The sequence below is a fragment of the Haemorhous mexicanus genome, chromosome 23 (genome assembly GCF_027477595.1).
Source record: "Haemorhous mexicanus isolate bHaeMex1 chromosome 23, bHaeMex1.pri, whole genome shotgun sequence".
Taxonomy (NCBI): Eukaryota; Metazoa; Chordata; class Aves; order Passeriformes; family Fringillidae; genus Haemorhous; species Haemorhous mexicanus.
The window spans coordinates 8,340,286-8,351,410 of record NC_082363.1 but is presented as its reverse complement, the minus strand read 5'-3'; the positions used below and the strand labels follow the sequence as shown (position 1 = coordinate 8,351,410).

The following is an 11,125-nucleotide window of genomic DNA, read 5'->3' as shown; positions in this document are numbered from 1 at the left end:
CTAACCCTAACCCTAACCCTAACCCTAACCCTAACCCTAACCCTAACCCTAACCCTAACCCTAACCCTAACCCTAACCCTAACCCTAACCCTAACCCTAACCCTAACCCTAACCCTAACCCTAACCCTAACCCTAACCCTAACCCTAACCCTAACCCTAACCCTAACCCTAACCCTAACCCTAACCCTAACCCTAACCCTAACCCTAACCCTAACCCTAACCCTAACCCTAACCCTAACCCTAACCCTAACCCTAACCCTAACCCTAACCCTAACCCTAACCCTAACCCTAACCCTAACCCTAACCCTAACCCTAACCCTAACCCTAACCCTAACCCTAACCCTAACCCTAACCCTAACCCTAACCCTAACCCTAACCCTAACCCTAACCCTAACCCTAACCCTAACCCTAACCCTAACCCTAACCCTAACCCTAACCCTAACCCTAACCCTAACCCTAACCCTAACCCTAACGTGCACCCTAACCCTAACCCTAACCCTAACGTGCACCCTAACCCTAACGTGCACCCTAACCCTAACCCTAACCCTAACCCTAACGTGCACCCTAACCCTAACCCTAACCCTAACCCTAACCCTAACGTGCACCCTAACCCTAACCCTAACGTGCACCCTAACCCTAACGTGCACCCTAACGTGCACCCTAACCCTAACCCTAACGCGCACCCTAACCCTAACGTGCACCCTAACCCTAACGCGCACCCTAACCCTAACCCTAACGCGCACCCTAACCCTAACGTGCACCCTAACCCTAACGCGCAACCTAACCCTAACGTGCACCCTAACCCTGACATGTGCATATTACTCCTGCATGTAGCTCCAAGTGTACACCCTAGCCCCTGGCAGCTGTGGGGCGGGTGCTTGGGTCTGGTGTTTGGGGCCTGGGCCTGGGTCCTGGCATCTGTGGTCATGGCCCCAGCTGTACCCACCAATCATGGTGTGTGGGTGTGGTTTTGGGTGTGGGCTTGTGGTCTTACCTGTAGGCCTTCAGATTGTACCCTTTAATGACTTTGAAATCGTTGAAATCGTCGTGGATAGGTGTCTCCCTCTAATTTCCGGGTGGCATCCAACATGGCGGCGCCCGTGCCGTCACGTGGTGCCGGAAGAAGATGGCGGCGCCCATGCCGTCACGTGGTGCCGGAAGAAGATGGCGGCGCCCATGCCGTCACGTGGTGCCGGAAGAAGATGGCGGCGCCCATGCCGGCACGTGGTGCCGGAAGAAGATGGCGGCGCCCATGCCGGCACGTGGTGCCGGAAGAAGATGGCGGCGCCCATGCCCTCACGTGGTGCCGGAAGAAGATGGCGGCGCCCATGCCGGCACGTGGTGCCGGAAGAAGATGGCGGCGCCCATGCCGGCACGTGGTGCCGGAAGAAGATGGCGGCGCCCATGCCGGAAGAAGATGGCGGCGCCCATGCCGTCACGGGGTGCCGGAGCAAAATGGCGGCGCCCATGCGGTCACGTGGTGCCGGAGCAAAATGGCGGCGTTCGGGACCGGGGTTTTTTTTCCGCTTTTCGGCGCTTTTTTGCTGGACTGGCTCCGGTTCCCGGTGCTGGTTGGGGTGTTGCGGTACTCTCGTGCGGCCTGGGGTTGCGGGGGTTTGTTTTTTTGGGCGTGCGGGCCCTCACGTGGTGCCGGAGCAAAATGGCGGCGCCCATGCCGTCACGTGGTGCTCGAGCAAGATGGCGGCGTTCGGGACCGGGGTTTTTTTTCGCTTTTCGGCGCTTTTTTGCTGGCCTGGCTCCGGTTCCCAGTGCTGGTTGGGGTGTTGCGATACTCTCGTGCGGCCTGGGGTTGTGTGGGTTTGTTTTTTTTGGGCGTGCGGTTTGTGTCGGGGTTTCGGTCGGGCATCTGCCCGGTCATCTGCGTCTTGGGGGTCCTTTTTGGGGGCGTGTCGCTCTGCTGACGTAAACGTCGGTGTTGTGTGTGTAGTGCGCCGATCGCGTCAGCAGGTGGCGCTGTTCTTGTGCGTCGCTATGTGTTACGGCACGGGGCGCTGTGCGCGCAGCGCGTTGTGTGGGGCAGCAGCGGCCGGTGCTTGGGCTCACAGGGGGCTGTGTCTGGGGTGGGGTTTGGCGTTAGGGGCTGGTGGTTATTGTTCCTGGTACCAGGTGGGGTATGGATTATAGGTCCCTATACGGTATATAGGTAAAAAGAAGAAAAACTATATGTCTGGTGCAGCAGTAGAAAATTTCAGGCTCCCCGGGAGTAAAAGGGTGTCTTTTTTTTTTTTTTTAATTTTTTTTCTTTTATTCCCGGGGAGCCTGAAAGTTTCTACTGCTGCATTTGTAATCTAATCTAAAGCTAGAAAGGAAGACAAGTTATAGAAGAGGGGGAGAGAGAGGAGAGAAAAGAACAGAGAGAGAGAGAGAAGAGAGAGAGAGGAGAGGAGAGAGAAGAGAGAGAGAGGAGAGGAGAGAGAAGAGAGAAAAGAACAGAGAGAGAGAGAAGAGAGAAAAGAACAGAGAGAGAGAGAGGAGAGAGAGGAGAGAGGAGAGAGAAAAGAACAGAGAGAGAGAGAGAAGAGGGAAAAGAACAGAGAGAGAGAAAAGAGAGAGAGGAGAGGGAAAAGAACAGAGAGAGAGAGAGGAGAGGGAAAAGAACAGAGAGAGGGGAGAGGGAAAAGAACAGAGAGAGAGAGGAGAGGGAAAAGAACAGAGAGAGAGAGAAGAGGGAAAAGAACAGAGAGAGAGAGGAGAGAGAAAAAAAGAGAGGGAGGAGAGAGAAAAAAACACAAAGAGGGAGAAAAGAAAGGTAGAGAGGGAGGGAGGTAGAGAGAGAGAGAAGAGGTAGAGAGAGAGAAAACAGAGGTAGAGAGAGAATAGAGAAAAGAAAAGCGTGAGTAAAAGAGAGGGAGAGAGAAAAAAGATTGAAGGAAGGGAGGAGAAGGAAAAGAAAGAGGAGAGGGAGAAACTGAAGGAGAGGAGTTAGGAGTTAGAATGAAAATAAAAAGGAAAGGGAGAGAGTGAAGGAGAAGAGGAGTTAGAAGGGAAAGTGGTTAGGGTTAGAGTTGAAGTGAAGACTTGGGCTAGAGTGAAAAACAAAAAGAGTACAAGCAAAAAAGACAAACCAAGTAAAAAGAGAACACGGAGCGGAAAAGAAGGGAGAACAGTTAAGGTTTAGAGGGAAGAGAAATAAGGTGCAAATTATAGACAGACAGAAAAATGAATACAGTCAGAGACAAATAGGGAAATGGACAAACAGAAGAAAGAAAGCATATGGAAACAGTTACAGAGGCAGAGGCACAGAGCTAAAAAGAGTGAGAAACAGAAACAAAAGGTTAGAGACGGATGGAAATTAAGTCAAGTCAGAAATAGAAAAGTGAAGTGAGGAGCAAAAGGAAGAAATACAGTGGAAAAGAAAAAGACAAAACCACACCAAAAGGAGGGAGGGGCCAGGGTGGGGGTAGGGGTTGTCTTTATTAGGGGTGATTCAACTTTATTAAATGAATATTTTTATTTACACTTCAGCAAAATACATGGAAACGGTCTATACAAATGCAAGCACAGATACAATCTATAGACACACTGGTAAAAGTCTAATTTACATACAGAGCAATACGGGGAAATGCAGCAGCTGATGGCAATACAGAGCAATACAGAGCAATACAGAGCAATACAGAGCAATACAGAGCAATACAGAGCAATACAGAGCAATACAGAGCAATACAGAGCAATACAGAGCAATACAGAGCAATACAGAGCAATACAGAGCAATACAGAGCAATACAGAGCAATACAGAGCAATACAGAGCAATACAGAGCAATACAGAGCAATACAGAGCAATACAGAGCAATACAGAGCAATACAGAGCAATACAGAGCAATACAGAGCAATACAGAGCAGCACACTATGATAACCTTTTTCATATTTTCATTACAGGTGGATTTGTTGTTACAGGAAACCCAAAACAACAAAAGCACATTGAAAACAACGCTCATCTACCATTAACACCCCCTTCCGACACAAAATCACCATCACTCTGAGCACAACTGCTAAATTACACACTAGCAATCTTTGGTCCCCGGGAACACTGTTCCCGGGAGCCTCCAAAAAACAATCCTCCTGCCTGACGAAAACCCCGGTCCCTGGACGGTCCGCGCCCAAACTTTGGCGATGATCGTCGCCTCGCGGACCGGCCGGGACCGAGGAAAAAAAAACCCAGCCGGGGGGAAAAAAAAAAAAACCCCCCGGCTGGGGATTTTTTATTCTAAATTTAAAAATGAGTTGAAAAACCTGAAAGGCAAAAGTCATACAAGGTGTTAGAAACCTTCAACACACACGCTTCTTTCAGCTTACACACAAAACCACCCTCGCTCACACCTCAACAGCTCTGCTAACCCCTGGCACTCATTCGCAGCGCTCCTCGGGAACACGGTTCCCGGGAGCCTCCGAAAAAATCCTCCTGCCTGACGAAAACCCCGGTCCCTGGACGGTCCGCGCCCAAACTTTGGCGATGAACGTCGCCTCGCGGACCGGCCGGGACCGAGGAAAAAAAAACCCAGCCGGGGGGAAAAAAAAAAAAACCCCCCGGCTGGGGATTTTTTATTCTAAATTTAAAAATGAGTTGAAAAACCTGAAAGGCAAAAGTCATACAAGGTGTTAGAAACATTCAACACACACGCTTCCTTCAGCTTACGCACAAAACCACCCTCGCTCACACCTCAACAGCTCTGCTAACCCCTGGCACTCATTCGCAGCGCTCCTCGGGAACACGGTTCCCGGGAGCCTCCGAAAAAATCCTCCTGCCTGACGAAAACCCCGGTCCCTGGACGGTCCGCGCCCAAACTTTGGCGATGAACGTCGCCTCGCGGACCGGCCGGGACCGAGGAAAAAAAAACCCAGCCGGGGGGAAAAAAAAAAAAACCCCCCGGCTGGGGATTTTTTATTCTAAATTTAAAAATGAGTTGAAAAACCTGAAAGGCAAAAGTCATACAAGGTGTTAGAAACATTCAACACACATACACACTTCCTTCAGCTTACACACAAACCCACACTCACTCACACGTTAAATCCCTCTGCTAACCCCCGGCACTCATTCGTAGTGCTCTTCGGGAACGGGGTTCCCGGGAGCCTCCAAAAAACAATCCTCCTGCCTGACGAAAACCCCGGTCCCTGGACGGTCCGTGCCCAAACTTTGGCGATGAACGTCGCCTCGCGGACCGGCCGGGACCGAGGAAAAAAAAACCCAGCCGGGGGGAAAAAAAAAAAAAACCCCGGCTGGGGATTTTTTATTCTAAATTTAAAAATGAGTTGAAAAACCTGAAAGGCAAAAGGTCATACACACAAGGTTAGTTCCGGTCAGCGTGCACTCACACGTGCGGAGACGAGCGGACACGGATGGCCGCGTGCTCTCGCACGCTTCCGACTCGGATGCTCGCTGCGGCCCTTACTTGAAACGCTGGAGAACGTGCTTCGACGCATCATCTGGCTGCTGCTCCTCGATGTCAAATGGTAGATTCCGGGGAGAAATCGGTAGCCTCGGGGACCTGCGAGACGAGAGGAAGTGGTCAACGAGGGGCTGACAGCTAGGACTTGTCCCCGCTCTGGACCGATAAAATTTCTACCCAAAATCCCATAGAAGACAGATGAGCGGTAAAGTTTTCGTAACTGTTCTACCTAGCTGTGACTACGTGCCAGGGCAGGGCGGCTCCAATCGTAACAGGTACAAAATAAGTAAACACGATATAAGCCGACGCATACGGTGCAAGTGTACGTATGGTATAGGTACAGACGCTAAGTACATACACTATAAGCCAACATAGTTACAGACAATACAAGCCAACATAGTTACAGACAATACAAGCCAACATAGTTACAGACAATACAAGCCAACATAGGTACAGACAATACAAGTACATAAACTATAAGCCAACATAGGTACAGACAATACAAGTACATAAACTATAAGCCAACATAGTTACAGACAATACAAGTACATAAACTATAAGCCAACATAGTTACAGACAATACAAGTACATAAACTATAAGCCAACATAGTTACAGACAATACAAGTACATAAACTATAAGCCAACATAGGTACAGCCAACATAGGGACAGACACTATAAGCCAACATAGGGACAGACACTATAAGCCAACATAGGGACAGCCAACATAGGGACAGACACTATAAGCCAACATAGGGACAGACACTATAAGCCAACATAGGGACAGCCAACATAGGGACAGACACTATAAGCCAACATAGGGACAGACACTATAAGCCAACATAGGGACAGACACTATAAGCCAACATAGGGACAGACACTATAAGCCAACATAGGGACAGACACTATAAGCCAACATAGGGACAGACACTATAAGCCAACATAGGGACAGCCAACATAGGGACAGACACTATAAGCCAACATAGGGACAGCCAACATAGGGACAGACACTATAAGCCAACATAGGGACAGACACTATAAGCCAACATAGGGACAGACACTATAGAGTACATACACTATAAGCCAACATAATTACAGACAATATAAGCCAACATAGGTACAGACACGAAAAGTACAGACACTATAAGCCAACATAATTACAGACAATATAAGCCAACATAGGTACAGACAATATAAGTACATACACTATAAGCCAACATAATTACAGACAATATAGAGTTACATGTAACTCGTTAAAAGAAGTTAGCGCCGAAGCGGTTAAGAGGACGCTCGAGAGGCTAGGTGGGCCTAGAGAAGGAAGCTGAGACCGCCGGTTGACCGTGGCCGTGGTTCCGGACCTGAAGGCGAACTCCTCGGGTGAAAGATCCGTGACGACGTCGAGTTGAAGGAGGCTGACGACGCAAAGTTTACGACAATGTGGAGATGGGTCGGAACTGCCCTGCCCGGCAGAGGCTGTGGTGAGGCTGAGGAGAAACCCTCTCCCTTTGCTTCCAGAGAGCCCATCCCGCTACAGACCTCTGCGCTAAACTGACATCAAATTGCCCCCTGTGATAGTAAAGGTTTTTCCCCTTCTCCCAACTACCGGCCGCGACACTTAGCTTTTGGAAGACGAGCGGACGAAATCCATCGTCGGTTGTACGTGGACGTCGGGACGTTCTCCGTGTTTGCTTCGGAGCTGCCGTTTCCAAACTTTGGCTGCGAACCTCCTCCGGGTACCTAAGACGATACAGAAAAGGTGATTATTGCCCTCAAAAAGAGTAATCCCCGGGACTCCTCTGCACCGCTGCCCCGGCTCACCTCAAATCCTGATTCTACTCCAGAGGCTGCCCAAAGGATACCTGCAAAAGGAAAAGGTACAGGCTTAGCATGCTGCTGCATAAAACTCACCTATGAGTCACCCTGCCTAAATGCAGACTCACCTGCTCTCCTCTGTTCTTTGGCATGCCTGGACCGGCGACAGCACCTGCAAAAAAACAAAGCAGAAAAGTATGCTGAGATACTGAGGAAACAAAACCTCCCTAATCTGACAAGTATGCCATACCGATACCTCAAGCTTGTACCCACCTGGCATCGGGCATGCTCGGCCAGGATAGAAGGCAAGTGGACCACCTAAAATAAAAAAATTAGGAGTAGATGCTTAGAGCTGCAGTGGAAACTGAGACCTCAGCAATAACTGCTTCTGGAAACTACCCAATGCTCACCTTGCCTACTCGGTCTTGACTGCTGCTCTCTGCCTTGACTTCCGAAAAAGACAAAGAACAGCGCTGTAACAGAGTCACCATTTACACTTCTGCTGCAGAGACAAACAGTGACGGACTTGCTCCAGGGGACTCCCACACCCAGGATGGGGCCCTCTGGGACAGATTTCATCCATATGAATCTGAAAAACAAGTAAGAACAAACGTCAAAGGTCTGCAGGATAACTTCCCAGCTGCAAACATCTTGCATCCATCTACAAATCCCATCTAGAGTCCAACCACACCCCGCATTACAAACTTCAAGGCCCCGGGACTTCTCCTATTGCACCAGGTTATGCGGCAGGGCAGAGCAGCTCCGGCACAAAGGTGTGCAGACACCCGTGACACAGGACAGGATGTGACAAACAAGGGGGACACAACACTCAGAGAAACCTCTTGGCAAGGAAAATGACTGCAAGGACCGAGAGAATGCAGAATGAGATGACCGAGGTGAGACCGATGGAGAGCTGATGAGGCTCAGAGAGGCCTGGAAGAAGAAGATGCTAACTGAATGATTTATTCCAAGAACTGCCAAGATGGATGCCTGGGAATCCTATGGTCAGAATCCCCTGCCTAAGCTCGCATTCTGACAAGTCCTAACCTGCCGTAATGGATCCTTGTGGGGCGCGGCTGTCCCTACAGCTCAGAACAAGACCTGAGAAGACATCTAAGTGGATGCTTCTAAAGAGACATGCGAGTCTGATGGCAGTCTGAGCTCCTAAGTCAAAAGTTCTATGGCATTGGTGCCAGGATAAAGAACGCAGATCACAGATGCCAAGAATGGTTTCTGATAGGCCCCTCAAAGGCCTGAGGTAAAAGACATGACATATACAAACAACACAGAATGCACGATAGACAAGTGACACGACACACACCAGGACTGCTCTGCCCTGTGCACCTTGGCACTCTGATCAAAAGCGATACTTTCCCTTTACAGGGCCTAAGGGGCCACTGCTTGGACATCCTCTTCTCCAAAGCCAAATCGAAATCCCCTCCCCGTGAGTTGTGACCCAGACCCCACTGTCATCTCCTCTGTGGGACGTAGCCCTCTACTTATCTCTCGGACAGGTGGGCGTGCCGATCCGTGCTGGGTGGAAAGAAAGCGGACCCGCTATCTGGGAAGTCCCTGCTGACACCAGGCTGTTGTCTCTTAGTCTGCCGGGAGAAAGGAAACCAAACGTGAGCGCACAATCTTAGCAGCACAGCAGCCAAAACGTGACAGTTGTCCTACTCACCGTTCTCCTGAGAAGGCCCGGCTCCTTGGACCACACGCTTCAGGCCAGCTCGGCAGCTGACACCGTCAACACACCTGGGTTAAAGTGGAGACAAGGTGATCTGGCATTGCTGAGACCTGAGTGGAGCCTCCCTCCTCCTCCCCGCCTCCTCCACTCACCACAACTCCTCGGCCGTTCCTGAGGGCTGCCAGGATGGGACCATGAAATAGAAAGGTTGAAGGCTTCATCATCACAGACTCCTGTAATACTTCCACGGGGCTCACAGATGCAGGAAACCCGGTGCATCGGCTGGCAGGTGACGGGGGCTGGACGTATGCCGAGTTGATTGCCTAAAGTGCACAAACGAGAATGGATGCTTAGAGTTGCACCAGAAAGTGAGACTTGAGCAATAACAACTGCTCCTGTACACTGTTCAATGCTCACCTTGCCAACTCAGCCTTGACTGCTGCTCTCTGCCTTGACTTCCTAAAAAGAAAAAGAACAGCGCTGTAACAGAGTCACCATTTACACTTCTGCTGCAGAGACAGACAGCGAGTGACTGACCTGCTCAGGAGGATGCCCGCACCCAGGATAGAGCCCTCTGGGACAGATTTGATCCATATGAATCTGAAAGAAAAGTTAGGACAATAGTCAAACTGCTGCAAGAAAACTTAACCTGCAGAGCTCCAGACATCTTGTGCCCATCTAGAGTCCAACCACACCCCACATTACAAACTTCAAGGCCCCGGGTCTTCCCCTATTGCACCAGGTTATGCGGCAGGGCAGAGCAGCTCCGGCACAAATGTGTGCAGACACCCGTGACCCAGGACGGGACGTGACAAACAAGGGGGACACAACACAGACAGAAATCTCTTGGCAAGGAAAATGACTGCAAGGACCGAGAGAATGCAAAATGAGATGACCGAGGTGAGACCGATGGAGAGCTGATGAGGCTCAGAGAGGCCTGGAAGAAGAAGATGCTAACTGAATGATTTATTCCAAGAACTGCCAAGATGGATGCAGGGGAATCCTACGGTCAGAATCCCCTGCCTAAGCTCGCATTCTGACAAGTTCTAACCTGCCATAATGGATCCTTGTGGGGCGCGGCTGTCCCTACAGCTCAGAACAAGACCTGAGAAGACATCTGACTGGATGTTACTAAAGAAGAGATGCGAGTCTGATGGCAGTCTGAGCTCCCAAGTCGAAAGTTCTATGGCATTGGTGCCAGAATAAAGAACGCAGATCACAGATGCCAAGAATGATTTCTGATAGGCCCCTCAAAGGCCTGAGGTAATAGACATGACATATACAAACAACACAGAATGCACGATAGACAAGTGACACGACACACACCGGGACTGCTCTGCCCTGTGCACCTTGGCACTCTGATCAAAAGCGATACTTTCCCTTTACAGGGCCTAAGGGGGCACTGCTTGGACATCCTCTTCTCCAAAGCCAAATCGAAATCCCCTCCCCGTGAGTTGTGACCCAGACCCCACTGTCATCCCCTCTGTGGGTCGTAGCCCTCTACTTATCTCTCAGACAGGTGGGCGTGCCAATCCGTGCTGGGTGGAAAGAAAGCGGACCTGCTATCTGGGAAGTCCCTGCTGACACCAGGCTGTTGTCTCTTAGTCTGCCAGGAGAAAGGAAACCAAACGTGAGCGCACAATCTTGGCAGCACAGCAGCCAAAACGTGACAATTTTCCTACTCACCGTTCTCCTAAGAACACCCAGGTCCTCGGGCCGCACGCTTCAGGCTTGCTTGGAGGCCATCGCCATTGTTGCAAGCTGCAGCAGGGTTAAGTGGAGACAAGGTGATTTATCATTGCTGGGACCTGAGTGGAGCCTCCCTCCTCCTCCCCGCCTCCTCCACTCACCACAACTCCTCAGCCGTTCCTGAGGGCTGCCAGGATGGGACCATGAAATAGCAAAGGTGAAGGCTTCATCATCACAGACTCCTGTAATACTTCCACAGGACTTGCATTTGCAGGAAACCCGGTGCCACGGCCGGTTGGTGACGGGGGCTGGACGTATGCCGAGTTGATTGCCTAAAGTGCATAAACGAGAATGGATGCTTAGAGTTGCACCAGAAAGTGAGACTTGAGCAATAACAATTGCTCCTGTACACTGCTCAATACTCACCTTGACCACTTGGCCTTGACTGCTGCTCTCTGCCTTGACTTCCTAAAAAGAAAGACAAAGAACAGTGCTGTAACAGAGTCACCGCTTACACTTCTGCTGCAGAGAC

At 50.4% G+C, this 11,125-nt stretch overlaps 2 long non-coding RNA genes across 2 annotated transcripts; both read right to left on the bottom strand.

The window, feature by feature from the left end:
• Positions 1-3,416: 3,416 nt before the first annotated feature.
• On the bottom strand, positions 3,417-8,667 carry LOC132337834 (uncharacterized). Its single transcript, XR_009489275.1, has 6 exons — positions 7,628-8,667; positions 7,491-7,535; positions 7,346-7,389; positions 7,224-7,264; positions 6,764-7,142; positions 3,417-5,505 (listed from the first exon to the last, which is right to left on the bottom strand). It is a non-coding gene; the product is annotated as an uncharacterized LOC132337834 (long non-coding RNA).
• Positions 8,668-8,715: 48 nt separating this feature from the next.
• LOC132337805 (uncharacterized) lies at positions 8,716-9,181 on the bottom strand. Its single transcript, XR_009489269.1, has 3 exons — positions 9,057-9,181; positions 8,899-8,972; positions 8,716-8,818 (listed from the first exon to the last, which is right to left on the bottom strand). It is a non-coding gene; the product is annotated as an uncharacterized LOC132337805 (long non-coding RNA).
• Between the last annotated feature and the right edge of the window lie 1,944 nt (positions 9,182-11,125).